This window comes from Rhinopithecus bieti, unplaced genomic scaffold, assembly GCF_001698545.2.
Source record: "Rhinopithecus bieti isolate Rb0 unplaced genomic scaffold, ASM169854v2 scaffold_6380, whole genome shotgun sequence".
Lineage (NCBI taxonomy): Eukaryota > Metazoa > Chordata > Mammalia > Primates > Cercopithecidae > Rhinopithecus > Rhinopithecus bieti.
The window spans coordinates 11104271-11122953 of NW_016806642.1; positions in this window are offsets into that span (position 1 = coordinate 11104271).

Consider the following 18683-nt stretch of genomic DNA (forward strand, 5'->3'; position numbering starts at 1 on the left):
ATTAGGGATGTGAGCACTGTCAGGACATGGCTTGTCTTTCATGTTGGCTCCATTCTCTCAGTCTGGCTTCAGGACTTTCTGGCAGCCCAGAAAATCTTCAGGCTCACAACTTTTATAAAAAGGAATGAAAGAGGCTCTCTTGACCTGGTTAGAAAATCCTGGTGAAGGTGGGAGGCTGAGGCAGGAGAATGGCGGGAACCCGGGAGGTGGAGCTTGCAGTGAGCTGAGATCCGGCCACTGCACTCCAGCCTGGGCGACAGAGCAAGACTCCGCCTCAAAAAAAAAAAAAAAAAAAAAAGAAAATCCTGGTGAAGAATGCAGTGGGGCTTGTCTTGGTTCAAGGGCCTATCTCTTCATGAATTAATCTAGGCAGAGCCTCAGACAAAGATATCAGCTTCCAATGAGATCACTTATTTATTTATTTATTTATTTATTTATTTTTTATTGAGACGGAGTCTTTGCTCTGTCGCCCGGACTGGAGTGCAGTGGCGCGATCTCGGCTCACTGCAAGCTCCGCCTCCCGGGTTCACGCCATTCTCCTGCCTCAGCCTCCCGAGTAGCTGGGACTACAGACGCCCGCCACATCGCCCGGCTAATTTTTTGTATATTTAGTAGAGACGGGGTTTCACCGTGTTGGCCAGGATGGTCTCGATCTCCTGACCTCGTGATCCGCCCGTCTCGGCCTCCCAAAGTGCTGGGATTACAGGCTTGAGCCACCGCGCCCGGCCGAGATCACTTATTTAGAACAATATCTGAAAACAGAGGGGCTGCAGGAAGGGATTCTGGGATACAAAATGATAAATGTCCATTAAGGAGCCGTATGCTCAGTGCTTAACTGTCTACTAGTATCCTATGGAAAACACCTTCCAAACTGTATTCATCCACCCACCCACACCACCTCATCGAATGACATCACCCTTTCAGTGCTCCTCAAATCAGAGGCTTAGAAGTCATCACAGATGCCTCCTTCTCCCTCATGCTTAATATTTGACTGGTCCCCAAGCCCTATTATTTTATTTTTTAAATGGTTCTGGATCCCTTCCCACTCTGTGTCTTTCATCTTCGTGACTCTTATTTTAGTTTTGAGCCCCCATTCCTTTATCCCAAAACAATTGTCACAGCTCTTAACTGGTCTCCTTGTCTCCAGTTTGCTCCCTGTATCACCCAGGGTTCACTGAAACAAGTCCCATAGAAACAAAAACTACCCTAGGTTTTCCTCAAAGGATATTTAAACAGAGAGAGCATAATTAAGGATAAGGATTGTGTTGGACCATGTTTTTCTGGAGGATTGCACTATGTGGGAGGTATCTAGGAAGGTGGGTGCAGATAAAACAGAGAGAATCCTCACAATAGGTGGTGCAAACTAGTTCAATTTATGTGTCAATTTGACTGGGTCATGGGATGCCCAGATAACTGGTTGTGTTTATGAGTGTGTTTATGACGGTGTTTTTGGAAGACATTAACATTTGAAATTGGTAGACTGAGAAGGCAGATTGCCCTCCTTAATGTGGGTGTGCCTCATCCAATCAGTTGAAGGTCCAGATAGACCTAAAAGACTGAATTAGAGGAAACTCTTCCTGCCTGACTGCCTTCCAGCTGAAACACTGCTTTTTTTCTGTCTTTGGACTTGAACGAAAATAGTAGCTCTTCCTGGATCTTCAGCAAACTGGCCATCAGCTTGGAACTAAGGCCTCTCCCCTGCCCCTTCACCTCTCTGCTGAGACAGAAGACTGCTTCTGGTCCAAGAACGTGGCAGAACTCCTTTAGGAGAGACTAGAGAATTTAGTGGGAGGACTAAATGGGGAATAATTGAAACAAGCCTTGAGAAAAGGAGAAATGCTCTCTCTTAGATCCTTTCCTTGGGGCTGGTATTTGTTAGGAGCCTTGCAGGAAATAGTATTTAACTAAAGAGATTATTTAATAATCGAATTGAATAGAGCTGTGGGCAAGGTTAAACAAGCCAAAAAGTCATGCTGATGCACTCAGGGGTTAGCAACAGTTGAAAGTCATTATTTCCCCTGTACCTTGCAGCAAAAGAGAAGATGGTGGTGTTACTGGAGCCCAGGAAGAAGGTCATCTGGCAGGAGCTATAGCCATAAGAGGTATGCAGAAACTGCCAGAAATTCAGTGCTGAAATCTGGAGGAAGTGGGGCAGAAACGCCCGCTCATTTCTCCTCTTGCCTTGGATCTTCTGCCAGTGGCATTGACTGATCCAGCTGGGAGCTGAAGGATAGGGAACCCTGGTGCTGCTCTGCTTGGAGGTCGGCCTCATGGCAGAAATGGCAGATGGTGCAGCTGGCAAATGGAGGATAACCAGCACAGAGCTGGGGCTGGTAGAAAAGCCTAAGTCCACCTCCAGTTGGAACTTCCCTCCCCTTCTTCCCCTGTCTTGGAGCACAGACAGATTTGCAGAAGGAGGAAATGCTATCCAGCTTAGGTGATCAACTCTATGCCAGAGGGAGAAGCACTCTCTTTTTTTGGTATTGGACTTGGCAAGGCTCTTCTTGCTGTGGAAATGATGAGATTTAGAGGTCTGAGACTGGGAGGAAGTCAAGGGAATGGCCCAAGGAGCAGTTTATTGCCCAAATTCCTGTCTGGCTTTTAAGTTGAAGGTGCAAAAGAGGTTTCTCAGGCTTTATATGGACAACCAGATAGGGTTCTGGGACTGAAGACTAGACATCACGTTTTCCTAGAAGATTATTTGCCTCCGAACAGGGCAGAGGTGGTATGATGGAGAAGGAGGACTGGAATTCAATGGCCATTCTACCTTCCTTCTAGTGCGCTTTTCTGTACTGCAGCATCTCAAAAGATAAAACTTGCTTATCTCAGATTTTCTTGCAATTGGGGTTCTAGCTGTCTTTGGAGTTTGGCCAATCAGATTTGCTCCTGTTAGATTTAGAAGAAGTGAGAGAAGCCTTGCTTTTGCTACTTCTGCTGGAAACCATATTTGCAAAGGCTTTTTTTCTTTTTTTTTTTTTTTTTTTTTTTTTTTTTTTGCAGTAGCATTAGCAGAGGTTCCACTATCCACCAAACAGCATAATGGGTGTTGGATGGTATATGTCAGGCAGCAAGTCAGCTGGTGTGGGTTGTGATAGGCACAATGTGACCAAGCAGCTGGCAGTAATAATAGTTGCCTCCTGATAGTGGCAGCTTCCTCATCGCATAGCTTCCTGACCATGACCATGAAGATGGATTAGAGCTGGTGGCTTCTGGATGGTAGAAGAGATAGCAGCTTTCTTGGGGCCTGTGATATGGCTTCGGGAGTTTATTCCTGAACAAGCAAACCTGAACTTGTCCTCAGCACTCAAAACCCTCATGGCCGTTTAATCAGTGTAATAAATTCCATTTTTATCTCAACTAGCTAGGGAATATATTGTTCTCTGCAGCTGGATGTTAAATAAAAGAAGTGTCCACAGCAATACTAATACTAGATAACATTGAGTGCTTACTATGTGCCAAGTACTCCAAGCATGTTCCATGAATTATTTCTTCATTCAATTCTCATGACAACCCTGTAAGTGAGGTGTGATATTATATTGACTCTCAAGTTGTAAATCTGAGATCCACAGCGATTCGATAAGTTGCCCAACATCACCAGAAAGAAATGGTGGGAATAGGTATGAAATGCGTTCTGGTTCTAATGCCTAGGTTATTTAACCCTTGTTCCATGAGGCAGGTAGGCTGAGGATTCTGGAATCCCAGAACTCAGACATCATATCCTTTTTTTTTTTTTTTTTTTGAGATCTACTTAATAGCACCCAAAGATAAAACAGGGTTCTAGAGACATTGTGCATCTCATACAAGGTCATGTGCATAGTAAGTGGCTGAGCTGGGATTCAAACACTTCTCCTTGACTTCAAAACCTATGTTGCTGCCCACTTCACAGTCTGTTGCTGCAGCCTCATGACAGCCCTTCAAATCTGAGAAAACCACTTTCTTATCTCTGTGACTTCTCTTCTGCAAGTTAAGCAAGCTGAGGACTCTCAAGCTGCACCTCTGAGTCCTCTCTCCACCAGGTCGCCCTCCCCTTTTTGTGAATGTCCCTCTTCAAGTACGTCACCCGGGACAGATCACAGAACTCTCTGTGTGGTCTGACAAGCCCAGCGAAACCCCCAGCATGAAAGCTCTTACTCTCCACCAGACTCTTGAAGTTGAGAGGAACAAATCTCTCTTCTCCTGCTACCTTCCCCCAAATGTCTTTCCCATGGGACCCCTTCACTTTTTTTTCCTCTAAGGAAGACATGACATATATATTGCTACACAAATTAAGACCTTTTTTTTTTTTTTTTTTTTTTTTTTTTGCCAGACCATTTTAAGGAGGAGGGTGTGTTCAGTCTCCCTTCTGCTCCAGAGCTGGAGTGGACTTTTGAGGAGTTATTTATGGACAGAATGCTAATTACTTAACTACAAATATGTAAATACTTTGAGAATAAATTCATCACAATATATTAGGCATCACATTGTAATTAAGCCCAATTAGGTATTATTAGCAGTATTAATGTCATGTTGCTCATGCCTGTCCCTAATGAATATATTAACCCAGCTTTGCTGCCACCATCCATGTGGGTGCATTACGATGATGGTGATAATAGACACATAATTAGAGCATTATTGCTTTGCTTGCAAATTGTGACAAGAAATAAGTCAATGTCTTTGGAATCTGAATGACTGCTGTGGATATGTTAGAGGTGGTCTGGGGGTTGTGTGATCTGGAAATAAGAGTTAACATCTTGGCATCTCAGTTTGTAGCCCTTGAAAGAGAAAGGCTTCTGGTTTTCCTTCATGGATTACAGTAAACACAATGGAAATGAAGCCCGGTGCAGGGAGCCACCAGGAAAGCGCTTGGCATACCAGGGTGCTGCGTTTATTGTTCCAAATCACTGCAGAGGAGAAGAGTTAGGTTTGGACCGTGGAAACAGAAGGGGAGTGGAAAGTGAGATGAGATACAAGCTTGCAGAAGGTTAAAGTCCAAGGCAGAGGGAAGAAAATGACCGTCTGCTCTCTCTGTTCCAACAACAGCCCTACCAGGTTGTTGAGCCTGGATCATGCAAACTAGGAAACATCTCAGAAATGTTAAGTAAAGGCACCCAAGGTCACAAAGAGGCAGGATTTGGACTCAGTTTGTCTGACAATAGGTTATAAAAGAGTGCAAGGCAGGGTGCTAAAAAATGTAGAGCCAAGCAGATGTGTGATGTGGCAAGTATTTATTCACTAAGCTTGTAGTAAGCATGTTCTGTGAACCCTTGCTCTGAGTTAGGTGATTTCTATGTATACACCCATCCAAAATACATGCAAAATATTTACCTCCAGAAGGATGAGAGAAAGACCTGATGGACCGAGGGAGAACAAAGGGAATCATACAGTTAAATCTTTTACCCATGACTTGGGGCTGGGTTGGGAGATCTTTGGTGTTACAGAGCCAAGTTTTGAGTATTGATGGTGAGGTGGAGAATATTACTGGAGCCAGCAAGATGGCTGTGGCTAACAGGGAAAGAACCTAGCAAGAAAGGTAGATGGGACAGCTGTGAAATTCTTTTCTGTGAAATTCTTTTAACAACAACAACAAAATTGTTGACTATAAAAAGTGGAAGATGTCTTAGATATAATCCACTGTATTCCTTTGACTAATGAAATAACTCTCAGAGTATCAATCAGGATCCTGAGAATAAAACCACTCCAGGATATCTTTCTATACAGCAGATGATTACATAGGAAATGATAAAACTGAGAAGCCAAATAGGATGGAGAGGCAACCTACAGACTGGCAAAAGTAGGTAGCTGCTACTTTCCTTAGGGCTGGAGGGCCAACAGGAGGAGGTGTTATCACAAGCCAGAAGCCAGGACCACCTAATAGGAGCTAGAAGCTTAGGATCCTGGAAACTTCAGAATTCTGAGAACCCAGCAAGCTCTGGAGCTGTGGTGCATACACAGTGGCTACGAATACAGCAGCACCTGAGACACAGTGGCTACAAGACACAGTACCTCAGGGAGAGCAAGAGAAGAAAAACACCCTGGCTTCTCCCCTTCTCCCACTGTCCAGTCTTGTAGTTGGGCGTTTGAATGGCTACACCTACTGGGAAGCCAGTAGGCAAAGGAGCCTGGGAAATGTAGTTCCTGACATAGAGAAAGGAGAAGAGAGAGATGTAAGGGGAGCCTGATAGTATACAGGAAGAGTTGGGAATAGAGTTCAGGTTTCTTGACTTCCAGTACGGTATACTTTGCATTGAAATGAGAGTGGCATTGAAATGAGAGTGGATTATTCATTAGGAGAGATTCTCATTAAGAGGTAATAGGAAAACAATGGTGATGGATGATGGTCATAGCTTATATTTTCATATTTCTTATAGTTTACCAGGAACTTTCCCATCAAATATTTTATTTAATCCTTTCAAATCTTGTGAGATAAACACCATTAGTCCTATTGTATAGGCAAGGAAATGGAAGCTAAGAGAGGCTTAAAGAGTCTTATGGTTTTATACTTCTTAAGTAGCAGAGCCAGGATTTGACCCTAGATGTATCTTACTCCAAGTACAAGGAACTCATGGGGAGATTGGAGGAGATGCTAAGACCCAGGGGCCCCTGAGTTTTCATGAACATGGGGCTGGAAGCTGAGCTGGTAAAGATAAATGCACACTGCCCTTCTGCCAAAGGAAGCTTTCTGCAAGGTTGATCCGATAGGCTCCTCTCATTTACATGGGGCCAGGAGGGTGCTGGAGGCCCCAGAGCTGATATGCTGGCTCTTAAGAATTCAACCTAACATCTGTCTCCATAATATACTGCAATTTTCAAAGAATGATCACAAAGAATTATATTTCAGTTTTTCTACCATCCCTAGAGGCAAAAGACTGGGGGCAATTGTCCCTTTTTGATAGATGGTGGAACAGGCTCAGAAAGATGAAATGACTTATCTTGGCCTCCTCACTTAATATCCCTCTTGCAACTTATGTTCAGCTAAACTTATTTCTACTCTCCAAACAAATAGCACCCGTCACGACTTTGCATTTGCTCTTTCCTCTGCCTAGAATAAACTTCTCCCCAAAGAACCTCCCCAGGTGGAGTTTGTTGATTCCTCCTCCAACCCGCATAACAATTTTTTGTTGCCTCTCAATTTTTTCCTGTATTGCTAGGTGGTTATTTGCTCACTTGTCAATCTCCTGTAGCAGACTGGGAACCCTTTAATGACAAAGACTAGGTCTTATTCATCTCTGTCTCCCTACATTTTGCTGAATGCTGAATAAATGAATGAATGCATACATACATATATGTATAACTGATAGTCAAAGCCAGTTCTCTTGGGTCCTTCTTGCCACTGGTCTGTGTACTGAGGAGGCACTTTAGGAAGCAGAGGAAAAAGCCATTGACCAAGGAGTGTGATTGAGGCTGACAAAATGGATTTTATAGAGTTATAAGGCTTTTTCTCCTATTTTAACAAGAGAGATCACGCAGGGAATTAAATTCTCTTGCTTAAGAGAAAAAATATTTAGTTTTGCTGAATTAGCTATTCATTATCAATTAGACTAAAGGGCTTTCTTTGAACATGGAAACTCTTGGACTTTCTATTTTGCAGCAAAGCTATAAGAGAGGGTGAGAGAATAGGGAAGGGGCAGAGGGTCTCAGGCACAGGAGAGAGTTGCAGAATTGCACAGTGCCTTGGTGTGGCAGGGTATTGGGCTGGGAGGGTGGCTGCAGCTGAGTGCAGTCAGCCAGAACTGAATCTTCCCTTCCAATAGAATATAGGGATCGCCTAGTGTTTCTAGGTGGGGTCCAGCCCTGAGAAGTGTAAGAGCAAGAGTTAAAGGGATTGGGACAGCTTCACTGCGTGAGAGAACCCAGCACTTCCACTCTCCTCTCATTTTCTAGTTAAGGAAATAGGTGCTTCAAGTGGCAGTACAATTCCCTCAAGGGTGCAGTGAGTCAGTGTCAGAGCAGAACTCACCCATTGCTTGCTACTTTCCCTATTTAACATCTAAGCATTTCCCTGTGCCCGGGCCACTGCACTAAGTGGCATCTGTGGCTCTTGCCTTCCCAGGACCCATTTTTTTCCCCCTAGCAGCAGCACCTCAATTGATTCATGGTTACATAGGAAGTGGAAAAGCTGAGATGTCAAATGGGATGGAGAGGCAACCTATAGACTGGCAAAAGCAGGTAGCTGCTACTTTTCTTAGGGCTGGAGGGCCAACAGGAGGAGGAAGAGTTAGCCTGTTCTGCACTGGATATTGCCTCTTGCTGGGTCTGTAAATCAAAGTGCCCTCCCATCCCCCAACCACTCCCAGCCGTGGGGCCAGCTAGTGAGCCAAGCTAGGCAACCAGATTCTCTTTCCTTGGCATTTGGGGTGTTGTGACATGGTGATGGAAAAGCATTACAGACCAGGCATCCAAGAGGCAGGGGCCACCTTTGCACCCTCCTCCCAAGGTCCCACCCCTTATTCTTTCCCAGGCCTGATGCATCAGCCCTTCCTTAGAGCCTGGGAGTGTTCTCATGTCCTTCTTCACTTGGTTAAGATAACCATAGCTGGTTTTTACTAGTTGTGACCAAAGACTCCTAAGTGGTCCACTCTCCCAACCAGTATCCTTGAGAACAGTCAGAAGGCAAGAAGAGAAGGGAGGATACCCTTCCAGGTGTACAGCCCTTTCCTAAGTGCTTTCCAATGGATTTGTCAAGTCAATAGGAATTTTAAAATTTGCTAGTAGCCACATTAAAAAAGTGAAAAAGAAAAGGTGACATTCATTTCAAAACTACATTTTATTTAACTCAATATCTTCAAACGATTCTAATTTCAACGTGTAACCAGCATAAAAATGATTAGTGAGATACCTTACATTCTTTTTTTAATACTAAGTCTTTGAAACCCTGTATTTTACACTTTGATGTTTCAATTTGGATGCTACATTTTCCTCAGAAACACTACTTGAGCTCATGAAGGTAGAACCTTCATAATAGGATTAGTAGTCTTATACGCAGAGGAAAATCTGTCCCTCTCTCTCTCTGAATGCATGCACCATGTGAGAACATAGCAAGAAGGTGGCCACCTGTATTAAGATTTTATAAAATAGAGATAGAAAAAAAAGTAGACTCACACACCCAAATTGTCAATACTTGGAAGTTTTCCAATAACCAACTTGAGTATTAGTTTCAAAACTTACAGTTAACTTGACTAAAATGAAATAAAATTAAGATTCAGTTTTTTGGTTGCACTAGCCACATTTCAAGTGCTCATAGCTGCCTGTGGTTAATGGCTACTGTATTGGACAGCATGGCCTTTTACAATTACTGCACCTTTATCACATCCCATATCTCATGGGAGCCTTCCAACTATAAGAGAAGAATTATAACTATTATTGATACTCTTGCTATCACCATCATCATTAGCATTATCACACCAGTCTCCAAATGGAAAAATGGAGGTTCAAAGGGATTAAATAACTTTCTTGGGGTCATGCAGCTGGGAAGGGATAGGTTCAGAGCTTGAGCCCTGGTCTGTGTGACTAGCAGTGCTAGGCCAGAGGCTCTTGGGTGATACACATAGAGATGGCCTTGGATCAGAGTGCAGTTGAGGCTCTGACATGAGTATGCTGTGTGAGCTGGGACACACTGCTTGTCTTCTCTAAGATGCATTTCCTTATCTGTAAAACAAGAGGGTGGGATTGCATCCTCTTTGCTGCCTTAGCTTTCTACCTTTCTCTGAGGGGATATGGGCAAAATACAGAAGGTAATAGAAGGTATTGCTTATGGACACTTAACCACATGTCACAAATGGTTCTAAGCACATCACTTGTGTTGCCCCAGATAGTCCTCACAGTAACACTATGAGGAGAGGTCCAATTATAACTCTATTTAATGGATTCAGAAACTGAAGCAGAGCAACTTGCTCAAATGCAACATTCAGTTGGTGGCAGAGCTGAGATTAGAACCCGGACAGTCTGGCTGCTGAGGCAGGTGCTTTTTCAGCAGGCAGCGGGGCCCCCGAAATGGAGACTCACTGAGGGCAGAGATTCTGCTATGTTCAATGCTGTGATTCTAGGGCCTGACACACAGTTGACACTATAATTGTTGAATGAACTACAAATGAATGGGTAGGAGGAAGATAAATTCCATGCTATGTAAATATAGTTCTCAAAGCTTTTGGTCTGTAAGTACAAGTAGGTATTTGGTATGCAAAATAAACTTCTGAATGCATACACATTTTTGGCTGAAGTGAGGTGTGATTTCTGTGTCCACTTAATCCACTTTTGTCTCCTTTCTAGTACATGCATGTATCCCCAAGGGCAGCCAGGATGTTTGAAAGAGCCCAGTGGAACCTACACCTAAGTGGAAATGGAATTCTTTCCTTTTATTAAAACCTTTAGTAAATCATAAAAGTTGTGATGCCAAGTGTCTTAGTCTGCACAAACTGCTATAACCAAATACCGTCGTCTGGGTGGCTTAAAGCCAAATTTATTTCTCACAGTTCTGGAGGCTAGAAGTGTGAGATCAGAGTGACAGCATGGTCTGGTTCTGGTGAGGACTCTCCTTCTGGCTTGCAGGTGGCCACCATCCTGCTATGTTCTCACATGGTTCATGCTTTCAGAGAGAGGGGTGAGGACAGATCTTCCTCTTCCTATAAGGCCACAAATCCTATTATGAAGGCCCTACCTTAATAACCTCAACTAATCTTAATTACCTCCCAAAGGCCCCATCACCAAACACCATCACATAGGGGTTAGGGCTTCAACAGTTAAATTTGGGGTTAGACACTATTCAGTCCATAATATCAAGTATTACAATCCATGCAACCTTGTGACACATTTGTTGTTACCCAAATATTTTCTATTATTAAAATTTTTATTTTTTCAGACACTTCATTTCCTTAACCTAGATCTTTGGTTATAAATAGCTAAAGATTTTACCATATCATGGAATAGCAACTAAGCTTAGAATTAAAATACCTTTTCTTTCTTTTTCTTTATTTTTTTTTATTTTTTTGCTTTCTACTTGCTGTGTGACCTTGTGCAAGTTTCTTCACTTCTCTGGTTCCCCCCACTTTTTTTCTCATCTTTAAAATTAAAGGAAGGTCTAAAAGGCTTCTCAATATGTCCTTCTATAATTCTATGTTTTCTCTCATACCTAGCCGTAGAAATAAAACATTATTGCTTACATATGCTATCTTTGAGTATGTTTTCCATTCATTTTTTTATTCATTCATTCAAGAAACATAAAACACTCACTCTATGTCAGGCATTATTCTAGGCATTGGGAATAGAGAAATAAAAACAAAACAAAACATACTCTTTGCATTCGAGTTGCTTCAGTCTACATGGAGACTCACAGGATAAAACAGGCAATTACAGCACAGTGGGGTGAGTTCTATGCTAGAAGATGCTGAAAGAGCACATCACATATCAGTGGTAACTAACATCAGTTTGGGAGTCAGAGAAGTCTTTTAGAGGATGATGGCACATGAGCTGCTTCTAATGGATGAGTTAGGTGAAGATGTGAGAGGAAAGTATTGTAGCCCTAGTTTGGGGACTGGGCCATTGAGTGGATGATGACACTTTTCACCAACATGGGGAATGCAATAACAGTCATACATCACATAAGAGTGTTTCATCAATGACAGAACGCATGTGTGACAGTGGTTTTGTAAGATTATAATATCGTATTCTTGCTGTACTTTTCCTATATTTAGATATGTTTAGATACTGAAATACTTACCACTGTATTACAGTTGCCTACAGTATTCAGTACTATACTGTCCAGGTTTGTAGCTTAGAAGCAATATGCTATACCATATAGCCTAGGTGTGTAGTTAGCTATACCATCTAGGGTTGCATTAAATACACTCTATGATGTTCACAGAATGACAAAATTGCCGAATGATGCAACCTTTCTCAGAAGGTATCCCTGTTATTGAGAGACACATGACTCTACAGAGCTCCTGCGATTCTATATAGTCGAGGGAACAGGTTCTTAGCAGCTCTGACTCTGTTCTGTTTAGGGGGTGTTTCTATTCCATTTAGCTTCAGAATATGTTCTATATTAAATACCATCAGTGTAATTACAGAATATGATACACTGTAATTATGCTCTGTAATTATATTTTCTTACATTAGCAGCATGGCATTCCCACTCAACGCAGACCCCCAGCACCCTGGACTGTTAGCATGGTTGGGACTGTACAGGCCACCAGGAGCAGACACAGATCTCCCTTTCCCAGCTGTTGTCAAATGATATAGCGGGAATCACAGGGAGGCAGTGCAGTTTGATGGATAAGAGCATGGGCTTTGGGAGAAGGTCCCCCAAGTTTGAATGATGACATTACCACTCTTTATCTGTGTGGTTTAGGCATGTTACTTAACATTTCTGTGCCTCAGTTTCTCTGTGGTCAGAAAGAGGATAATAGAGCGTACTTCATAGCATTGTTTTTAAGAATAAGTGAGGTAATTAATGCAATTACCTAGCATGGTGTCTGCTGAATTTAAGCCCTCAATTAAAGATTATATGATGAGAAGGGGTGACAAATGGGGGGCCCTGTTCATCTTCAGACCCTTGGACTAACATCCTGCCTCCACTGACATGAGGGAGATACTAATATACCAAGTAGCTAAGCTATTAGGAATGGTATTGTCACAGAATCATAGACTGTTCCTAAACTCATCTAATGCTCTCCTCCCTGTCCTCATTTTATAAATGAGGTCCAGGGACGATCGCCAGCTTGCCATATAGATCATTACTCTCGGAGATGTCTTGAACCCAGAAATCCAGGACTCCTTACCCTTTGATCAGTGCTAGGGACTAAAGCTTTAACTTATTTAAATCTGTCTCTCTTCATTTTACAAAGCATGTAACATTCATTCTCTTATTCCAGCCTAAAATGACTGTTTTATAGATGAAGTAAAGAAGTATAGAAACTGAGTCTAGGGGAGATAAGTGGCTTTTCCAAGGATACTCATTTAAGAAATATTAGAACTGGGGTTTGAAACCTCCTGTTCAGTGCCCTTTCTTCACATTCCTTTTCTTTTTTTCTATAGACATTTATTGGGCAATTGCTCTGTAGTGGACATTGTAATACTCACCACGGAGGATACAGTGCTTCTTACAAAGAGTTTCCCTTTCAGATGCTAGACCAGATTTATGTACCAAATTCTAACATGAAAGGTAGATTGTGATAAATGCCATTTGACTACTGCAATCCTGAGTGTCCATGATTAAAAACAACGTGGTGGGTGAGTGGAGACCTTTGCTTCTGGCTGTAATAATCATGGAAGAGTTGGTAATTGCACTAAGCTATAACTGGTGGTGAGGAGGCCAGAGGTGAATTAGAATCCTTTTTGAAGTGACAAAAACCCAACTCAAAGCAGCTTAAGAAACAAACAAAAGAGAGAGAACTTACTGGGTTACATAACTGAGAAGTCCAGGAATACAGCTGTTCTTGGCAGGTCTCCATCCAGGAGCTCAGGTGAGATTATCTTGCCTCTGTCTCTCTTGCCATCTTATGGTTCTGCTTTTCCCTACTTAGCACTATTCCTCAGAATGACTCCTTTGTGGGGCAGGAAAGATGGTCTGGCAGTCCCAACTTATATCTTTCCAGCTGAGCAACACCAAAGGAATGCTAATTCCAATGGAAAAAGATAAGGGAGGACTCTGGGTGGCTCAGTGTGGGTTATGTGCCCATCCCTGAACCCATCGCTGTGGCCAGAGAATGTGTTATTCTTTGTGCCACATAGCCTGAAAGTGGGTTCAGATCATGGTGAACTCACCTGAATCACATGGAATGGATGTCCTGTAGAAAAGAGGGATTCTGTTACCTCCAAAAATGTATGAGAAACTACAAACGCTAAGAGCCCACTGTAGGAAATGTTCCTTGGTGGGGAAACAGCAAGAGCAAAGTGTACAAAATAGACAGATAAATTTGCAAAAGTAAGTTAGGGCCAACTTGCAGAAGCCTGTAACTGCCATGCTGGGAGTTCAGACAGAAAGGATTTTCCATAATGGAGATCTCTGAAAAGGAAGTGGCTAGGTCATATCCCTTCCTTTCTGTCTCTATTCCAGCTATGCTGAGCTCTTATAACTCTTTGAACATTCCACACTTTCCTTTATTTCAGGATAGTGTCTGCAGTTCCGTTTCCTCATACTAAAATAGTTTTCTTCCTCTTTGCTTGGATAATTCCTGTTTGGCTATAATGTCTCACTTAGAGGTCACTGCCTCTAGGAAGCCTTCCCTGACCACCAGCCCAAATGGATTAGATGCTCCCACAGCATTCTGTACACTTACTTCATTGCATTGTAGATGTCTGTTTACTTGTGTATATCACTGGTATTAAATGCTTGTAATATGCCAGCTTGACAGTATTATTATTTCTATTTTTCCATGTGAGGAAATTGAGTCACAGAAAGGGTATGTTCTTGCCCAGGGTGATGTAGCGACTAGATGGTGGATTTGGAATTTGAACTTAGGCAATCTGATTTCAGAACTTTCTCTTAACTACTATGTTTAAGTACGTGATATTCAGGATTTTGTTCCCAGGCTTAACATCATGCCTGTCTGGTAAAAATCTGTTGTTCAGATAAAAGAAATTAAATGAATAAAGGAACGAATGGAATAAAAAAGAGTAATGAGATCCCCATCACTGGAGTTATTCATGCAGAGGCCTGAGGGATATCACTGTGGTAGAGTACATTGTTGCATGGTACAGAGAATTAGATTAGATGGTCTCTAAGTTTCCTACCAACTCTGTAATTTTTCCCTTTAAGCAAAAGGGAGACCAAAGGCTTTTTAGCAATAAAGAGACCCAGTCACACTTGTGCTTTGGGGAAATAACTCTGGCAGTGTCATGTGCAGTGGATTAAAGCAGACTGCAAATGTTTGGCTGACAGGCTTACCACCGCAGTCTGTTGGTGACTATGGGATTGGGAAGGCGGACAGCAATTCTCCTCCATCATTACTAAGACAATTACTTTAATCCTTGGGCTATACTTTGAGAATTTCGGCCCTTTAAACCTGGGTTACTTCTAAGCTCAGGAATAGAAATGAGGCCATACAGTAATTAGGGGCACATCACAGCATGTTGGAAAGAAACTTGGAATCAAAAGAAGTATTTTGGATCCTGCTTCTATTAGGGGTCTTAGTTTTCTCATCTGGAAAATGGGACTAGGAAGACCTGCTCAGCCTATTTCCAGCCTATTCATGCTGATGGAATGACATGAAGGATGTTAGAGTGTTTTCCAGATATAAAGCGCAGGGTGTCTGCATTCAGTGGTAGAAGTTGTCAGTTCAGCTCCCTCCCCTCCCACTCCCTTTCCCAGATCCTTCAAGAAAGGGGTGGGTGGGATGCTTGAAAGGCAGAAGAAAGGGCCACATTAGGATGAAGGAGCCATTCCCTAGAACCATAAAGTCTGTCTTAGGACCTTAACAGACTATAAAAGTGTTATCTGAAGGCTGGAAGTGATTTATGGAAAATAAAACTCCCCTCCACTGCAGAAAGCATCCTTAAAGATCTTATATATGATTTCATAAAGCTGCATGGCATCTTTTCAGTTCCTTCACGGGGCTGGGTGGACCCAGAGCCCAGCATGCTGATGAAGTGGAAGGGCAGCCGAGGCTGAGAAGGAGAAAAATCCAATTACTCTTGCTCTGGGATAAAGGAATTCCTGGGATTCAAAATCACTGGAGCATAATTGGAATTCTAATAACACGAGAGGTTTTGTGAGGAGGATTGTGGGGAAGGAGGCGGTATGTGGGGAAGTACAGGTTCCCAAGCTGGCTATGGGAATGGCTCCAAAACACTTTGTCATTAAACCAGTGCTTTGCTGCCTGTAATTTTCCACAGTACGGGATTGTTTGTGACCAGTTGGAGACAAAATTGGGAAGGAAGTAAAGTTCCGAAGTTCCCAGGTCCCTTGGCTAAACAGGCCCCTCAGTGAGAGAAATCCTAGCCAGTGCTCAGTGTCCTTGGCCTCCACGTCTGCCCTTTAAAACTGGGAACCTTTTAATGCAAGGCCGACAAGGCACCTTAATGATCATATAACTCCATGGAATAAAAACGAGGTCTAGAGAGAAGGATGGTCCGAAGGCCATGCAACTGGGAATAGAATCATGAGCTGTTACATCCAGAAACTTAGAAGTTATCAGTTTAATATCCCTATTCACAGAAATCACTACCTCATCTCAGACAAATGATTTTCCGGCCTCTGTTTGGATGCATATAACAACAGAGAGCTCACTGCTTCCTGGGACAGCCCACTGTGTTGTCGGAGAGCCAGGCTGCTTGGCTAGTGTTTCCTTACCTAAAGCTGAAAATGGCCTCTGCATAAAGTTCCAGGGGAAGGGTGGCATAGTGGAAAGAACCAGAGTCCTCAATTTTTTTTTTGTTTATTTTTTTTGAGCAGAAGTGCTCTATTACTTTGTGCAAATCACTTCACCTCTGTGAGGTTTAATTTTCTCTTCTGTGCAAAGGGGATTATGATAGTAAATACCTCCTTGAAATGGTGTAAGAATTCAATGAGAATTCTTAGAAGGCCTTTAGCTTTAAACAGACCAAATGCTCAACAAATGTTATCATTTTATTATCACCTGAAAAATGGGGATACTTAACAGAGTTTTTGTGGATATTCCATGGCATACTTTCTTTCTTTCTTTTTTTTTTTTTTTTTTTTGAGAGGCTGGAGTACAGTGGCCGTCCATGGCATACTTTCTATAAAGCACCAAGGAGATGCTCTATAGAGTACATAGCTGAGAAATATGTTTTCTTTCTTGGCATTGGCTACCTTTTCACATGATCACCTCTGTGTGAGTCTTACCTTTGACTTAAACCTCAAGTTTCCTGAAGACAGGATTCGTATCTAATTCATCTCTGTGTTCCCCCCAGAACTTTTTTGTGTGTGTCTGGGACTTCTATGTGTATTGAATGAATGCAGAACATTCTTGTGTAAATCTCTTCAGTCCCAGGGACCCACATCACCTCTGCATAAAGTCACCTTCTACCCAGGACAGTTCAGCAGCCCTGTAGGAACTAAGTCTGCACTTGGGTGTTTTGTAACATCAACAAGAGCAAGTCTCAGAAAACCCTTTCCTCCTTCTCAAGCATCCACTCCTTCCATCTCCAAGAGTCAAAATTCTTAAATATCCCAGTTTGAGTATTTTTTTCTCTTTTTTCTGTCTCCAGTTCTCAATATAATGTAAATTGAAACCCTCTTTGGTTTTAGTTTCTCCTCTGCTTTCCCACCAACTTATTCAATCACTTAATACACATTTTGACAGACACTGCCCTGGGCACTATGTATGGAGCAATGAACACTGGCGATTCCTTGCTCTCCAATGGAGCTTACATTGTATCAGAGAGGGGAGAAAATAAATGCAAGCAAATGACTTAACAATATAATGAAATAACACTTGTTACAAAGGAATGTGATATTAACTTGGGCCAGAGGATAGCTAGATAGAATGTTCAAGGAAGGCCTGTGTGAGGAAGTATCAACCGAGTTGAGACTTGAATAAGGATTTTATCAACTGAAGACCTGGGGGAAAAATAATCCAGACAAACAGAAGAGCAGGTGCAAAGGTACTGAGGTAGAATGAGCCTCTCTGTCAGGTCACTGGGTGTCAAGCATGGACGGCCTCTTCAACCAGAGTGCTGGATCTTCCTCTGGAGTTTCTATTCAGTGGGTCTGGAATGGGGCTGGAGAAATGCATGTTTAACTGATTTCAGGTGATGCTGAGGCTGCTGGTCCAGGGAGTACACGTTGAGACCCACCATGTTGGAGAAACAGAGAGTCAATGTAGTTGGAGCTGAGTGAGTGAGGAGGCAAGTGGTAGGAACCGAGAGCAAGAAGCCAGTGCAGGTCAGATCACAAGGGCTTTGTAAGATGCAGTAAGGAGTTAGCCTTCTCTTTGAAGGGCAATGGGAAGCCATAGGTTTTTGAAAGGGTTTTTAGTAAGAAAGTGACTTGATTTTTAAAACCTTACTTTGGCTGCTCCATGGAGAGAGTAGATTTCAGGGGACAAGAAGGGGAGCAGAGAGATCTGATAGGAAGATATTGCAGGGTAACAAATGAGAAAGGACAGTGTCTTGACCCAGGATGGTTGCAGGACAAAGCTGCCTAGACATGGAGTGTAGCAGTTTCTCAGCCTCAGCACTATTGACATATAGGGCTGGATAATTCTTTGTTGTAGGTGGCTGTCCTTGTGCATTATGGGATACTTAGCAGCATCCTTGGTTTCTACCCACCGGAGGCCGTTAGCACTCCCTTTCAGGTGTGACATCCAAAAATATTTTCAGCATTGCCTGGGGAAAGGGGGAAAATCATTCCTGATATCATCCCTTGGTACTGAAGATTCATTATTCAGCAAATATCCATCCATGCTAACAAATATCTACATGCTGGGACTGTAGTAGATGCCAGGACAGGGCTATAAACAACACAGACCAAGTCCCCACCATCATGGAGTTTGCAGCTCTAGTAGAGACAGAAAAGGGGTGGAAGGGAGACTGAAGGTCTCAGGGGTACCACGGTGTCTGAGCACTAACCATTCCTTCTCCCAGCTCTGCAGCGCAGAAATCTGACAAAGACCGAAGTCTCCCTGAAGGGTGGGGCTAGGGAGAAGACAAAGACAAAATCCTCTCTAGCAGGTAGGGGATAAGAAGGAGGTGGTGGGGGGAGAGGAGAGAGGGCTGAAACACATAGTAATCATTTTGTCATACAGGCA